Source organism: Loxodonta africana, chromosome 9 (genome assembly GCF_030014295.1).
Source record: "Loxodonta africana isolate mLoxAfr1 chromosome 9, mLoxAfr1.hap2, whole genome shotgun sequence".
NCBI classification, from domain to species: Eukaryota; Metazoa; Chordata; class Mammalia; order Proboscidea; family Elephantidae; genus Loxodonta; species Loxodonta africana.
The window spans coordinates 44,709,288-44,726,725 of NC_087350.1; the positions used below are offsets into that span (position 1 = coordinate 44,709,288).

Below are 17,438 nucleotides of genomic sequence, written 5' to 3' on the forward strand. Positions count from 1 at the left end.
GAAAAGTGGTAAATATGGACTCTTCCTTTACCAAATCTTGTGGAAAAGAGTAAGTATTTTCATTCTGAGGTGGTAATAACCATTCCTAAACAGTTTAAGCTTTTCAGAGTCACTAATTCAAAATGAATTTAGTCAGGAATTCAAATCGTCCATCCTTATATGTCTTTGCTACTGCTTATGCTGTCACATGAACTAAAAACTTCTTGCTTTAAATATTTTTAAATGATCAAAGTTAATATATTCACATAATTCAAAAACCAAATAGTACAGAAGGGCTTGTGATAACAAACATTTTCTATCCCCCAGAGGCAACTTCTATTTTTTTGATGATCCCCTCCATCTTTCTACATATGAATTATATCACTCCATCCTCTACACACACACACACACACACACACTGCTTGGCATTCTCAACTCGTTACCTTTGTAATTTTAAATAATAGACTTACACCTTTATTTCCTGTTCTACCAACTAGAGACAGTCTCTCTCAACAACTGACTTCACAAATTAAGGATATTAACATCCCATTCTTGCTTCCATCTTTTCTACCCCTTCACCCACCTCTCAAATATGGTTTCTTCTTCGTATTTTCTTTAACCTTATGAAAATTAGTAATGGTTACTTCTATTCTGTAATAATAATAAAGTCTTTCATGTTTTGGGTCTAGGTAGATTCTAGAAGTTGAAAATCAATAAAGAGCTATTATAAAATGTGTGAATACTGCTTACTACAGGGTCTAATAGTTCATTGTTTTCTTCCTTTAACTTTTTCCTTGAACCATGTTCAAATTTTCTATAGAGTTTCTTTGTTATAATGGCAATATACACAAAGGTTCTTCCAAACCAGCAAGTATACTCCAAGTAGACCTTACAGTTGCAGGACACTGTAAGTGAAATCTGTATGCTCATTTAAGAAAGCCATCATAAGAAATAAAACTTAAAAGGGGGGCGGGGGGAGAAAATTCTAATTTGAAAACACAGAAACAAAAAAAACCAAACCAAATCCACCGCTGTCGAAGTCAATTCCAACTCACAGCAACCCTACAGGACAGAGTAGAACTCCTCCCACAGGGTTTCCAAGGCAGTAAATCTTTAAGGAAGCAGATTGCCACATCCTTCTCCCTTGGATCAGGTGGTGGGCTCAAACTGCCTACCTTTGGGTTGGCAGCCAAGTGTTTTAACCACTGCGCCGCCAGGGCTACTTGAAAACACAGAAAGGGTCTACCATATGCTTCAGACAAACACAAAGGGTACCACAATGATAATTTAATTTTCCCTGTCTGTGGCTTTAGAGGACCCCCAGGCATCTTTTTCCTGGGTGGTACCCCCAATATCAGGGATGGGCTTGATTCTGCATTGTTGCCTAACAGCAACCCTATGTACCAGAACAAAACACTGCCTGGTCCTGCGCCATCCTCACAATTGTTGCTATGCTTGAGCCCACTGTTGCAGCCACTGTGTCAATCCATCTCACTGAGAGTCTTCCTCTTTTTTGCTAACCCTCCACTTTACCAAGCATGATGTCCTTCTCCAGGGACTAGTCTCTCCTGATAACATGTCCAAAGTACGGGAGACAAAGTCTCACCATCCTTGCTTCTAAGGAGCACTCTGGCTGTATTCCTTCCAAGACAGATTTGTTCATTTTTCTGGCAGTCCATGGTATATTCAATATTCTTCACCAACACCGTAATTCCAAGGCATCAATTCTTCTTCAGTTTTCCATATTCATTGTCCAGCTTTCACATGCATATGAGCCGAATAAAAATACCATGGCTTGGGTCAGGCGCACCTTAGTCCTCAAAGTGACATCCTTGTTTTTTTTTTTTTAAAACACCTTAAAGAGGTCTTTTGCAGCAGATTTGCCCAACGTCAAACATATCTGATGTCCTGACTGCTGCTTCCATGGGTGTTGATCGTGGATTCAAGTAAAATGAAATCCCTGACAACTTCAATGTTTTCTCCATTTATCATAATGTCGCTTACTGGTTCAGTTGTGAGGATTTCTGTTTTCTTTATGTTGAGGTGCAATCCATACTGAAGGCTGTGGTCTCTGATCTTCATCAGTAAGTGCTTCAAGGTTGTGTTATCTGCATAACACAGGTTGTTAATGAGTCTTCCTTCAATCCTGATGCTTCAATCTTCTTCATATAGTTCAGCTTCTTGGATTATTTGCTCAGCATACAGACTGAATCAGAATGGTGAAAGGATATAATTCTGATGCACACCTTTTCTCATCTTAAACCACAGAGCATCCCCTTGTTCTGTTCGAAGGGCTGCCTGCTGGTCTATGTACAGGTTCCTCATGAGCTCAATTAAGTATTCTGGAATTCCTATTCTTTTTAATGTTATCCCTAATTTGTTATGACTCACACAGTCAAATGCCTTTCCCTAGTCAATAAAATACAAGGTAAACATCTTTCTGGTATTCTTTGCTTTCAGCCAAGATGCACCTGACATTAGCTTTAAAAAAAAAAAAAAAAAAATCAAAACACGGGAGATACCTGAAAGGCTGGGCTAAACTTGTAGAAATATTACTGGAGAGCTTTTAGAAATCGACATTCTTTTAAACATCTGTTTGGAATAAATCAACAGAACATAAATAACAAAGGTCTTTTAATTCTAGCTTTTCAAGTATTAACTGAAGTAAACCTTCGAAAAGTATTTTTCTAAAAGAGGCAAAGATAATTTCAAGGAAATGGGTCCTGTACCACTACCATTCCCTAAAATATGGAAAAGGCTTAGTGACATGTTAGGCTTTGCTCTCTGAATATTCACACTGAATAATAAAAACACATTATTATAAAAGTATATCTGGCACAATCATGATCAGGGATTGATTAGCTAACCAAAAACAAACAAAAAACCTGGTTAAAGCAGGGAATGTTTCTTTTATTAGGATATGTGACCCCTCACCTCCACCTGAATGTCCTTCTGGTGTGCAACTGGAACTTGATGTTGTCCTTTTCTGGAAGTCCTATCTATAATGCATCATTTCACTTTTAGCTGCAATTTCCTTCAGGTGGAAACAGAACCGAGAGCCATCCGCTATGTAATTTCAGAGCAAAAACTCTGAGATTTTTACAATCCCTTCTAATCATTTATAGCTGTCTTACTCATGTCTAATTTAGCAGCAATTTTTAAAAGGCTACCTGCTGTTACTGAGTCTTTCTGAAACATTTCTCTTAATTTTGATAAAAACAATCCTCTTTTCACACTTGCATTTCATTTTTTTTTTTTTTTTCCAATTAACCAAGAAGCATATCTAAACTAAACAGGTTTTGAAGCAAACACAACTGGCTCTTGGTATAGCTTCAACTTGGTCAACAGGAGCAGTGTGCAGACAGGGTAGAGTGGCTGCCCTATCCCATGTGACATGAGCACTAATGAGGCATATTTTATGAAGGAAGTGGAGCGTGCTGGTCAAGTTAAGTGGAAGCTAGTCAGAAGAGCTCCTATTGTAATATTGAAGACAGCTACTAGGCAGACGATTCTTAACATGAAAGAACTGTTTACATATCAACAAGAAGATAAATCCCTTGACTATTACAGAATGAACAAAAAACATAACTCACAGAAAATTAAAATGAACATGAAACATGTTAACTTCTCTAATAAAGGAATGCACATTCTTTGTCAAATTGGCAGAAACATTTTCTTGGGGACAACAGCCAATGTTGATAAGACTTCAGTGAAACAGACACTCTCAGACAATACTAGTAGCTGTTAGCTGCCGTCCAGTCGATCCCGACTCACGGCGACCCCATGGATTCAGAGTAGAATCGCAGAGTAGGGCTGTGATTTTTCAGAATCAGACTGCCAGGGCTGTCTTTCGAGGTGCCTTTGGGTGGGTCTGAATCTCGAACGTTTTGATTAGCAGCCAAGTGCTTAACCATTGGCACCACCCAGGGACTCCCTATGGTAGTACTAGGTGCATAAATTGCTAAAACATTTTAGGAGGGCAACTGGAAATAGAAACCAAGAATCTTTAAAAATTTTCATAACCTTTGATCTACCTCTAGAAATTTATCCCGAAAGATCCACACAATGATTTGTACACACTGGTGGGTCTTGCAGGATGACTTTAAATAACAGCACTAAAGATAAAAAATACAAAATATCAAACAATATAAGTTAGTTTATGGATCATGCATAAAATAAAATATATTCATAAAACCATTCAAAGTATTTTTTGGAAAAAATATTTAATGGCCTGGGAATATACTAATAATACATTGTTTAAGTGTTTACATCACAACCAGTACATACAGCATGATTCCAATTTTGTAAAAACTGAAAAAAGACCAGAAGAAACTAAACCAAAAGGTAAACAGTAGTTAACTTAGAGTGGTGGAATTATAAGTATCTAAATACTTTTTTATATTTTGGAAACCCTGGTGGTGTAGTGGTTAAGTGCTGCTGCTGTTAACCAAAAGTTTGGCAGTTCAAATTCACCAGGCGCTCCCTGGAAACTCCATGGGGCAGTTCTACTCTGTCCTGTAGGGTCACTATGAGTCGGAATCAATTTGACGACAGTGGGTTTGGTTTTTTTTTTTTTTTTTTAATTTTGGCATATTTCTCACAACAAATATGGATTGTCTTTATGAGCAGAAAACAATTATAAAAACAGGAAAACTGCTATCATAAATAAAAGCCAACTGACACATAATTGATAACATAAAAAAGTATGTGTCGGGGGCGGGGCGTGGATCTCTTCAAGTTGCCCTGAAAAAGTATTTGTGCATTTCCTTTTAGTGTCCCAACCTCATGGCCACAAGCATACAACTTTGGCAGACCTGGTCCACACAGGAAATTAAACCAAAGTCATGAATACAGACATGCTTTTCTTCTGAAATGCCATTTGACCTCTCCTATCAAAACATTCTGTAGCATCTGGATTTGATCAAAGTTACATAATCAGGGGAAGTGGCCTAGAAAACACCTGGAATAAGCAGAATGCAGACTCGCCCAGAGGTAACTATTAATTTAAAATATGGGTTAAAGTGGGACTGTCCCTAAAAAGTAGATAGAGGCTGGGAATTTTGTGCAAGAGATGAGATCTTTGTTAGGCAGGAAAGGGCCTCCCACTACTTTTTGATTCAACAGGACGTCAGGAAATCCAAGGCAGTCTCTCTGATTTTCCTCTCCAGTTTTTGCTTCATTCCACAAATTAATGGCCAAAACCCAAAGGGAAGTATTGCTCATGCATGCCTCTGGATCAAGACACTCAACTGTAGCCACAATCCAACACCAAAACCTTCCAGTCAATTCCCAATCCAGGGTGATGTCAAAATTGACTCACAATGTATAAATGCCAAGTTACTTGCTTCATCTCATAATGAACTATGCTCGCGAACCTTTAAAACGATCACAGCTTAGGAGGCCAAAGTTGCAGAATGTACTTAAATCTTCCTTGTTTAATACATGAACTTTCTGCAAGCATCAGTGTCAGGAAGTTATACCCCTAAAAGAAGTCCAAAGGCTTCATTCAAAAAAGATGCTCAAAATAACTCTTCTCTTTTGTTCTTCTGGGGGATCCTCTGGCTATTGTTAAAATCGTAGAAAATAAATAAATTTTCACATCTGTCGTTATTCTTAAATTTTTTAGTGAACATTTTCTGTAGCATCCTTTCTGAGTCATATTTTAAGTATATTAAAGATCTGTATCTTCAAAAGTGCCTCTAATCCCATTTAAAACCATTTTGTTATTTCACCATGTCAATGAAAAGGTTTCCTTTCCGCCCACCAACAGAACTCAGGAAAAGTCATTAGCCAGTTGAGCACCATGAATGGTGAAATCTAAAAAATGCCTCCAAACCTCTAAAAAGCTATGGCGCCAGATATGAGAATATCAAATTTTTTTCAGTAAGAACCATGCCACAAAATTCACTAGATCCATGCATGATTAACCTGTTGGAACAATATTCTAAGAAAATGGTTTGAGTCTTTAGGGTACAATTTAAAGATCATTTTATACAAAAATAATCCTTTCTTAAAGTTATGAGTCACTGATCAAAAATGTTTACAAAAGATTCTCCGATATGGCGTATCTGGTCTAGACTTCCAGGGGTTGCTGTTCAACCCAACACTGGCAACAGTGAGGGAAGCAGATTCTCATAAATCCCAGGGGCTGGCTACCTTCATGGAAACCCTGGCGGCACAGTGGTTAAGTGCTACTGCTGTAACCAAGAGGTCGGCAGTTCAAATCCACCAGGCACTCCTTGGAATCTCTACTCTGTCCTATAGGGTCACTATGAGTCAGAATCGACTTGATGGCAGTGGGTTTTGGTTGGTTTGGCTACTTCATAGTCCCAAGGGGAAGGAAGACTTCACCTCCAGGAAAAACATCCCAGCTAGTTCCCACTTCCCTGTTGGTACTTCTGCCCAAGATTGGGGTTTCCTCTGAAAGGCAGAGTTGTCAGCTAGGCAGCAGCCATTACTGTCCACTCTGTGGTCTCTCAGATCCTCATCAACATTTCAGTGTGAGGGAGGGGCAAGAAGGCAGGGGAGAGTCAGACAGGATAAACATTCCCTTTCCTTTTGGTCACATTTAATTATTTAAACTCTTGTTGCTTTATACTTATTTCTTCTGTGGGTCCTTTACTATTACCCTCTAGTTCAAGGAATCTCTGTAATTTAAAAATCTATAAAACAGATTCTTCTAAAAAGAAGGAAGGTTTCGTGTTTTATTTCATACTCTGTTCCAACTGATGAGATCATGCTCCAACTATTCTCAAGTCAGTTTATAACAGTCTCATACAACTTTTTATAATATGAGCTTAGAGAAAAAGTATTATTTCCCACAAGTTGAACTTGATGAAAGTCATTTTATCTACATTCTATCCAGTCCTTTAATGTGTAATTTACACTCTCAGAGTTACTTAAAATTATTTAAAAAAAAAAAAAAAAACAAGTTTAGCTAGACACAGCCTTCACGTTAACTTCACATTTCTGAACAAAACTGGCAGAATATTTGCCCAGCACCCTAAAGCACTGTGTCAGCTGCTGGGGTGTGGGGTACAGCAGGGTGGTAATAACACAAAACATCATCACTCGACCTCAACTCCAAATGAGCGGATCACCTTGTGAGAGAAACACAGTTAATGAAAGTATGCATGGCCTCAAAGCAAAAGTCTAATAGATGGCAAGTGCTGCCTCTGAATTAATTTATAAATTACAGAATACAGACACTGAAGGCCAGGAGTTGGAGAGGGAGAGCTCACTGTGTTGGAAAGGAGGCAGACCATGAACAAGACAGCGCCTGGCAAGGGAGGAGGAGGACATGCAGATCCAAGGCTGGCCTGACACAGCGGCAACCAAGGCAGGGCTCTTCATCTGTGCAGTGCTGTGGATGCCTCCTGTGAAGCCTAGGGACTCCTCAGAATAAAGTTTGTAAATGCATAAAATACAGAAGGTTACCAAGGAAACTAATTATACTGAAATAGTCATGGAAATGCTTTAACGAATTTGTGATACAGCACTTCGTTATTAACGCATTAAATAGGAGCTTCTTTACTCACACACTAAGTAACAATGGCAATTGCTGTGTACCATCAAGTCAATTCCAACTCATAGTGACCCTATATGACAGAGTTGAACTGCCCCATAGGGTTTCCTAGACAGTAATCTTTACGGGAGCAGATTGCCAGGTGGGTTCAAACTGCTGACCTTTCAGTTAGCAGCTGACGGCTTAATCACTGCGCTGCCTAACTACTACCATTTCAAAGTCCTGACCAGTGTAAATGACGCCGTCAACTGTTAGGTGACATGAAAGTATCTGAGATTTCTATTGGTGACAAAGTCACATGTACTGCTAATATTACTGTAGCTTGTTACCTATCTTTATTAAAATAAAAAAAAAGGAAAGAAAATGCTAAATTTCAGACAGAACTCAATAAAACAAAATTTTTAATTTTTTTCCCATCCAAGGACATGGAGTCCCTGAATTCTATCCCGGACTCCAAAGGTCTTTCAATTTGGTTCAGTAGAATCCCAGTAACCTTACAGGGAAAGGAGTCTAGAAATGAGGCCAGTATGAATTTAGGGAGAAGTCTGAATTATGTAAGTTTCTATTTAGAGAAATCCAGTTTTATTACTTTCTACTTAATGGCATTATAGGCAATAAATAGGTTTCTAGATAAATCTACTTTAAAAAATAATATTTGAATTAGCTCAAGTTTTAAGTATTCCCCCTACATTCATTTTACATTATAATGTTCTTAGCCAGTCAGTTTTAAAAACAGAATCCTCCATCCTAACCCCTGTTCCCTATTAGCAGTTCAAACATTAACCTTTCTGATGACATACAGTCCCTATCCCCCTCCCTCTACCAAAATATAAAAAACTAAAAGGAATTCTAAGCACCCAGGAACCCTGGTGGCACAGTGGTTAAGAGCTTGGCTGTTAACCAAAAGGTCGGCAGTTTGAATCTACTAGGCGCTCCTTGGGAATGCTATGGGGCAGTCCTACTATGTTCTATAGGGTTGCTATGACTTGGAATCGATCCATGGCAATGGGTATGGTTTGGTTTACTATCAATGTCTATAATTACTGGAAACACCCTATACAATGAACGCCACCATCATCAAACCACCCTAAATATCTGTCATTCAAGCCTGCCAGAAACAGGTTTGAGGTAATCTTCATTGCTCCTCTAGCTCTCACCCCAGTTGTTCACACCCCACATCCTGGCCATTTTTCCTCTCAAATCTCTCCAATCTTTGATCTTCACTGTCCTTTTCATGCCCCACCACACCCTTGACTTCCCACTGGCTTCCCTGACTTTGACCCTGCCCCCCTTCACTCCACCCCCACACTGACACCAGAGGGATCCTTCTAAAACGCAAACCTGGTCAAGTCACTCTCCTTTTTAAAAACCCCACTGAGATGGCTGGCGGCCGAGAGGCAGAAGAGAGAATGGGAGTCCTGTGGGTCAATGGTTCGTCACCATATACTAGCAGTGTCACCTGGGGCAATGCTTGAAGCCTCTGAAAACTACAGTTTCCTCTTTTGAAAACAGAAATATCATGTGTCTTGCACGGTAGTTGGGAGTTCGCAGAAAAAAAAATGGGAGACGCTGTGCTTCTGGCATGTAACAGACCACCAAAAAAATGGTAGGGGCTATTATTACCATTCCAACTACAGGAAAACTCAGAGCTCCTGAAGTGGGCACAGAGATCCTTCAGGGTCTGCTCTAGAACCATCTTCCCCTGCTCTCCCTGCTTTTCATTCAGCCTCCTCACAAGCCTTGCAGTCTCCCCTATGGAAACTTGGTGCCTCACCTGTCCGTACCTCTACTGGTGCCATTTATTCTCCCTGGAATGTCCTTCCCAACCTACTCCTCATCCTCCTGGCCCTACCATGCCTATAAACCTTTTCTAACTGGTCCTTTTTCCTCCTCACCCTCAATTAATTACCTCCCCTTCACTCCATTTGTGTACTTGGTGTCAGTTTCTATTATCACCATGGCAGGGTATGGAATGTGTCAACATGTGACTTGCAGTACAATAAGCATGTGCTCTGAGGTGGACAAAGCTTACTCAAATCTCAGCACCACCATATCTTGAATGCTGCTGTTGTTGTTAGATGCCGTCGAGTCAGTTCCAACTCATAGCAACTCCACGTACAACAGAACGAAACACTGCCCAGTCCTGCACCATCCTTACAATCACTGTTATGCCTGAGCCCACTGTTGCAGCCGTTGTGTCAATCCATCTCATTGAGGGTCTTCCTCTTTTCTGCTGACCCTGTACTTTATCAAGCATGATATCCTTCTCCAAGAACTGATCCCTCCTGACAACATGTCCAAAGTATGTAAGACACAGTCTTGCCATCCTTGCTTCTAAGGAGCATTCTGGTTGTACTTTTCCCAAGACAGATTTGTTCGTTCTTTTGGCTGTCCACGGTGTATTCAATATTCTTCACCAATACCACAACTCAAAGGTGTCAACTCTTCTTCAGTCTTCCTTATTCACTGTCCAGCTTTCACATGCATATGATGTTACTGAAAATACCATGGCTTGGGTCAGGTGCACCTTAGTCTTCAACGTGACATCTTTGCTTTTCAACACTTTCTAGAGGTCCTTTGCAGCAGATTTGCCCAATGCAATGCGTCATTTGAGTTCCTGACTGCTGTTTTCATGGGCGTTGATTGTGGATCCAAGTAAAATGAAATCCTTGACAACTTCAATCTTTTCTCCGTTTATCATGATGCTGCTCATTGGTCCAGTTGTGAGGATTTTTGTTTTCTTTATGTTGAGGTGTAATCCATACCGAAGGCTGTGGTCTTTGATCTTCATTAGTAACTGCTTCAAGTCCTCTTCACTTTCAGCAAGCAAGGTTGTGTCATCTACATAACACGGGTCGTTAATGAGTCTTCCTCCAATCCTGATGCCCTGTTCTTCATACAGTCCAGCTTCTCGAATTATTTGCTCAGCACACAGACTGAATAGGTATGGTAAAAGGATATACTTCTGACACACACTTTTCCAGACTTTAAACCACTCAGTGTCCCCTTGTTCTGTCTGGTAATATCTTGAATATATTATTTAATTTCTGAGCCTCAGTTTCTCAGTTGCAAAACAGCGGAAAAATGGTACTGACTTAAGTTGGATGGTTAGGTTGGATTCAATGGCATCCCGTACGCAAAGTACTTTTGCACAAGTGTCGTGTGTACCTGGCACTAGCACTAGCATACTGCACGACAGCGCAATTACTCCCTCTCTTACTGTTATAACAATGAAAACTCCTTTGGGGAGGAGATCAAGTCTCTTTTATCTCAGCATCTTCAGCACCTGCCTTGTTCAATGCAGGGCATATAGCACTGCCTGGTGTTTGTTAAAATGAACTCATTTGTAGAACACTCTGCACTTGTCTCTTTAGCAACAAAACAAAGTATTAAGTTGACCGAAAAGGGCACCTTAATAATCTGTTAACTTGTAATAACAGAACTAGAAATGATAGGCAATAAAGATGAAAAGCAAATGCAACTTGACTAGAAAAACCTTTATAAAGGTCTAGGAAATTCAATAATTTTTTTTTCCCCCAATGTAATGTAAACCATGGTCAAGATCCTTTAAAAAAGAAAAAAAAAAAGTGTAAAGTAAAAGTACATTTCTCTGTGCTTTCAAAAGAAAGGGGATTTGTTACAGACTCCTAAAGTAGCATAGTGAGGTCCCTGGATGGCTCCATGTACTTTCCCATCATTTCAGGAATCTCTGTGCAGGCCATAGATTCAAACTGTCCCCATGAGCCTGCTAACCATAAAAGCATTTTCATTCTGTCATAGGCCATTTGCAACAGACTAAAAAGCCTTTCCATCTGCCTGTCAGGCATGTGATGGTTTGAAAGCATTCGTTTCACATTTCTTGTGCTCCTTTAATGTTTCATCATGGACTCACAGGTCATCTTAGATCTGAGTCACTAGAGTAACGTTCCCAGAATATATTGTTATGTGGGTATTCCAAGGTGACCAAAAGGAGGAATTTTGAGTAAAGCAATAGCTAATGCCACTCACAGCCCAACTACAAATACAATTTTAAGGTATTTAATACACAATGCTATTTGCTAAATTTGGGAACTGGTAAGACTGATAAGGGTTAGGTCTCTAAAAAGAATTTAAGAGTAATGAGGATAAAATCTGTACAATTTAATGTGCTAATAGCTAATATGTACTGTGCCAGGCACTTTGTGTAGAATCCTCACCACCCCATCATGTAGACTCTATGATGACTCTATTTGATAAGGGAGGAAATGGAAGCAGGGACAGGTGAAGCTACTGATCTGTCTCTCCCTCCACTTGTCCATCCATCAGCTGTCTGGCTGTCCATCAGTCAGTCACTTTCACTCAGTCTCTTGTGCTCGTCTCTCCTCTCTCACGATCTGGCTCTTTCTCTCTTCTCATCTACCTGGATCTCTTTCTCAGCCCACCCTCTCCTCTGTCCCTGTCCCTTCTCCATCTTCGCTTCCCTCCCATCTTTGTTTTCCTTTTCCCATCTCAACGTGTCTTTCTGTCTCCCAGTCTCTGTCTCATCCCCTTCTCTCTCTCTCTCCCGTTTTTCCCTCTCTCCCTCTCTCTCTACCTTCCATCTGTTTCTCTGTCTCCCCCATCTGTCCACCTCATCAACACAACCTAATATGCACAATATAACAAAGTACCTATGGTATGGGTTAAGAAAGAAGAGTTTTAAGACCAGTTTCGGAGAGTAACAATGCTCAATATCTGAGGAAAAAGTTAAAATCTCAAAAAGAAGTAACTAGCAAGTTATTCTTCCTTATGGCTTTGAACCATAATTTTACTGTGGAAGAAAACAACCTCTAAGCTTGTTGAGATTTACTCCAAAATAATGGGGGGGGGGGGAATATAGTTAAAATAAGATTGGCTATAAGCTGATAATTGTTAAAGCACGGTGATGAGTACATTGGAGTTCATCAGGCTGTCTACTTTTGATACAGGTTTAAAATTTCCCATTTAAAAAAAGTTTAAAAAAAAAAAACCTAAGAATTTATTTAATAAATGGTTCTGCAGTGTGTTTAATTATGATTCATCATTTACAGAAGAAAAATTAAATCCTTCCAATGTCCAATTTGATCTTAAGTTCTTGTTTTATACATATATATACATATACACACATATACATATGTAAAACCTATCCATTGATATTTTTTCCCGTTTCTATTTCATTTGGCAAAAATACAATGACTTGATTTCACAAAGGTATTAAGTAATGTAAGATTATCAGTTTTCATGTTTGGGGCTTGTGGAAAATTGCCTCTGGAGAAGAGAGATAAAATATTGATACCCATGAACCAATGGGATTTTTTTCTTCCACAATGAAAATATTCACCACAGAATAAGAGGGTCAGAGGAAGGGAAAATATTTTCCTGCTTAAAACCAAGCACGAAACCAACCAAACCAAACCCACTGCCGTCGAGTTGATTCTGACTCATAGCAACCCTACAGGACAGAGGAGAACTGCCCCGCAGAGTTTCCAAGGAGTGTCTGGCAGATTCAAACTGCCGACCTTTTGGTTAGCAGCCATACCACTTAACCATTACGCCACCAAGGTTTCCAAAAACCAAGCACAGGAAGTATTAATTATATGCATCAAAACAAATTTGAAAATGAATTGTTTTATAAAAAAAAAAAAAAAAAAAGCTATGGGTGGGTTCAGCTCAATTCTATCGTTACCTCAGCCATTAGAGAAACTGGAAAACCTGACATTTTAGATTGCTAAATATTTGTTTAAAATAACAGCTAACATATGCTAAGCTCTTGTTCTATGCCAGACTCTGTGCTAAACAATTTATTTAAAATCTCTCATTTAAATTTCACAACAACTCAGTGAGGTAGGTGCTATTATGATCCTTATTTTAGAAATGAGAAAACTAAGGTTCAGAGAGCAACCTGCTCAAGATCATCAGGCAGCAGGCAGCACAGCTGGTATTTGGAGCCAGGCTGGCTGGCTCCAGAGTTGCCCTATCTACACATGAAAATGGTACCCTAACAATACTTGAGACAGCCATAAAACCGCAGAGATGCAGGGCATTTCGAAGGAATCTCATATTGATATAAATACATCTCCCAGTTTCTCAAAACAGTCCTGTCAGGGGGCTGGAGAGAGGATGTTATCTGTCTTAAGGTAAGGAAATGGAAGCTCAGAGAGGTCAGAGGAAAACTTGGATCTCCTAACTCCAAATTCAATATTATTTCTAACCAAAGTGAACTGGAGCCCTTCTTCCTCCTCTTCTATAAAACAGGGTAGTATTAGAGTAATACCTAAACCTCCTAGCGTTCGTATGGAAATTAAAGGTACACCAAGCATTCGGTGCCAAGGCCCACCACATCAGAAATCAATAATGTGAATATAATCCAGAACAAAAAGCACTGACTGACTGTCTATGAGGTTACAGAAAAAGCCTTAAGTTTTCGTTGTTACTAAACCTGGGAGGTATCTGATGACCTCAGGAGAGCGTATTTAGAAAGACAGTATAAGCTTCTTCAAAGCAAAAGTTCTAAAACTGTATCTGTGTGGCTGGCACCACATAAAGCAGTCACCAGAAAGCTAACTGCTGAAAAGAAGCACTTAAATAAAGGGTCCTTAAAATAAATGTTGAAAGTTCAAGAAGAGTTCATTTCACAGACATTACTTTTTGAATCCACACTATGGAACTAACACATTCATGTACAACATTTACGCACAATGTATTTAAATACAAACATATGAACAAATCAAAGTAAAATCGAATTCAAGTGCCTAACGTTCACGTTTTCTTTCACATCTCTAGGGGGAAGAAACAGAAAATTGAGTGTGTTCAATGTGGACCAAAGATCATAAAGCTAAATGTGGTCAAAGTGAACAGATACTGCTAAATATACATTTTCACAAAGTTGGATGGCAAGATTAAAATGTTATAATGCTTGTATATGCATAAAATATTTCTAGAAGCACACATAAGAAACGCCTGAGTGACTGCCTGTGGGTAGGGAAACTCAGTATGAAAGAGAATTACTTTCACTAAGTGATCTTTTAGAATTTATCATGTACAGGTGTTTTTTTCATATACATTAAAAAAATTCTTAATTCTACTCTAAAAGTAACCACTTTACCAGCATTTCCAGAAGAGAAAGAGAGGGTGCCCTTTTTTCAGTCATTACTTGAGGTGTTTCTGAGGATACCATTGTAATATCCACAGTGAGTTCCAAAGGAAACAAATAATAACAGCTGGTAGAGGGGCTAAGAGTGGGCTCTCTGGAGCCAGACAGTACAGGTTCTAATCCCAGCACCAACACTTGCTAGCTCTGTGACCTTTTAGACAAGTTACCTAATCTTTTGGTGCCTTGTCTCATCTATAAAATTGAAATAACCATATGGTGAACATGAAAAATAAGTGAATTAAATCATGTGAAGTGCTTGGCATACAATGAGCATTTAATAACTGTTATCTATCATAAGGAACCCTGGTGGTGCAACAGTTCAGCACTTGGCTGCTAAATGAAAAGTTGGCAGTTTGAATCCACCCAGCAGCTCTGTGGAAGAAAGACGTGGCAATCTGCTTCCACAAAGATTACAGTCAAGGAAACTCTATAGGGCAGTTCTACTCTGTCCATGGGGTTGCTAGGAGTTGAAAATCAACTCGATGGCACCTAATGATAACATTGTCACAGTTATGGAGGCTTCCTGGACATATCCAAACAGCTTGAGGGATTGGTTTACTGGGTTAAAAGGCTTGGGGCCACAGTATCCAGGGACAACTTAATCAACTGGCACAACATAATTCACAAAGATAATGTTTCTACATCCTAGTTTGATGAGTAGTGTCTGGGGTTTTAAAAGCTTGAGAGGCCATGTAAAATACAACTATTGTTTCTACTCGTATAGAGCAAAAGAGAATGAAGGCAATCAAAGGCTCAAAGAAGAAACTAGTCCATGGGACTAACAGCCCACTACAGCCTCTGTTAACCTGAGACAAGAAGAACTAGATGGTGCCCGGTTCCCACTACTGACTGTTTTGACTAGGGACATAGAGAAGGTCCTGGACAGAACGCGAGAAAAATGTAGAACAAAATTCAAATTCCTAAAAAAAAAAAAAGGCCAAACCTATTGGACTAATAGAGATAAGAGGAACCCCCCAAGACTTATTGCCCTATGATAACCTTTGAACTTAGAACTGAGGCTTTTTCTGCAGGTCACCTCTCAGCCAAATAATAGATTGGCCTATAAAATGAACAGTATCACCCGTGAGTAATGAGCTCCCTCCTTAAACAATTAACTCTGTGAGACCAAATGGCCAACATTTACTCAAAAGCAAAGATGAGAGGGTATGGAGGGGAAGGGAAGCTAAATCAATGGAAACAGAGCAAACAAGAATAGAAATAATGAGAATGCTGACACAGTGTAAAAATTGCAGCCAATGGCATGGGACAATTTGTATAAAAATTATTAAAGGGGAACCTAATTTGCTGTGTAAACTTTCACCTAAAACACAACAAAATATTATTTTAAAAAAACATTGTTATGTTTATACTATTGTTGTTTTGACAGCTAGGCCTGGTAGCAGGTAGCATGCTTGATCAAACTGGATTGATAGCTAAACCTTCAACAGAACAAGGGTAAACTTGACAATATTTAACTCTCTGTGACCTGGGATGCCTGGGCTCCAAACAGTTGTCAATTAATGTTGATTGATTAATTTAGGACGGCAATGAAAATGGAAGGCTGGATTACTTATCCAGATGTTGGCGATTGTTTTTCCGTAGAGATCAGAAGCACTTCCAGTCCTTAAGAAACGACCACTGAGGTTTGTTAAATTCTCTCAGCTATGAAACAATAATTCCATTTATATCTTCTAATTAAATGTAACAGTGAAATAAGGAAAACTTATAACAAGAAAGAACTCTTAATAGTGATACTTTTCTAAAGCCTTAACCCAAGGCAATATGCTGTACTGGATTTTTTTTTTTTTTTTTTAAGATTTAAGCATAAACAATTCATTTTAAGACACCAGGTTGCTGGAGTAAGACCCTTTAGATTAATTTTTTTTTTCCCAAAACAGTAATTAAACCAATCAGGTATGCCCTAAATCTCCAATATACCCCCTGGAAAACAAAACAGTGTCGCAGCCAAGCTGTGACCTAAACTTTTCTCCAGTTCTGCAGTTATAAAAGTCCATTCATCAACTCCGCCTTAGGCATCCATCTGCAAAATGGAGATGATAATGGCTAACACTAACTGGTTACAGATGTAAATGAAAATGTGTTCAAAATTTTGAGCAACTTGGAAAATAAGCAACGTATTAACTTAAGAAGATTTTGGCTCTCAACCACCAACTTTCAGAGACAAATAAGCCATCTCTTCCCTCCAAATGCTCAACTTCTATGAGCCCACTCCATCTAGAAAGATCTCTGAGGCACTGGAAAAAAAAAGTCCTTAAAATTCCAGAGAGGAGAGGAGAGAAGGAGGTAGAGGTCTTGTGGCAAGAAGAGCAAACAGGTTTCATCTATATCACTGGCATTTATCGTCTGAGCTGCATATGCGACTCCAGGCAGCCCCTCAACTCAAAAAGTGGCAAAGGAAAGATTAGAAAATTAACAAGGCTTCCGTTTATTTCTATTTCATTTCGAAACAGAAAAACATTAGAACTTCATTCATGGCACTATAGCAGAAATCCTACTCATTCGTTTACATTTCTTTTCCTATTTTAACTCCTAAATGACAAAGAAATCCAAGCATGATTATATCTCTGAAGTACAATTAGCCTTTCTGCTGAAGACAATAGTCCGAGGATGGCCAGTGCCCAAATCAAGTAATTTCATATACATCTTGAAGCTACAAACATGACGACCATTCATCATTCTCAATTCACTTTTCCAGTGTCATCTTATTAGAATGGGTAATTAAAAAAAAAAAAAGGGAAAAGAAATAAATGGGATTAGAGAAGA

At 39.1% G+C, this 17,438-nt stretch overlaps 1 protein-coding gene across 4 annotated transcripts in view; it reads right to left on the bottom strand.

The window, feature by feature from the left end:
- ABL1 (ABL proto-oncogene 1, non-receptor tyrosine kinase) overlaps positions 1-17,438 on the bottom strand; it is a 193,973-nt gene that overhangs the window by 38,100 nt on the left and 138,435 nt on the right. The window lies entirely within an intron of this gene.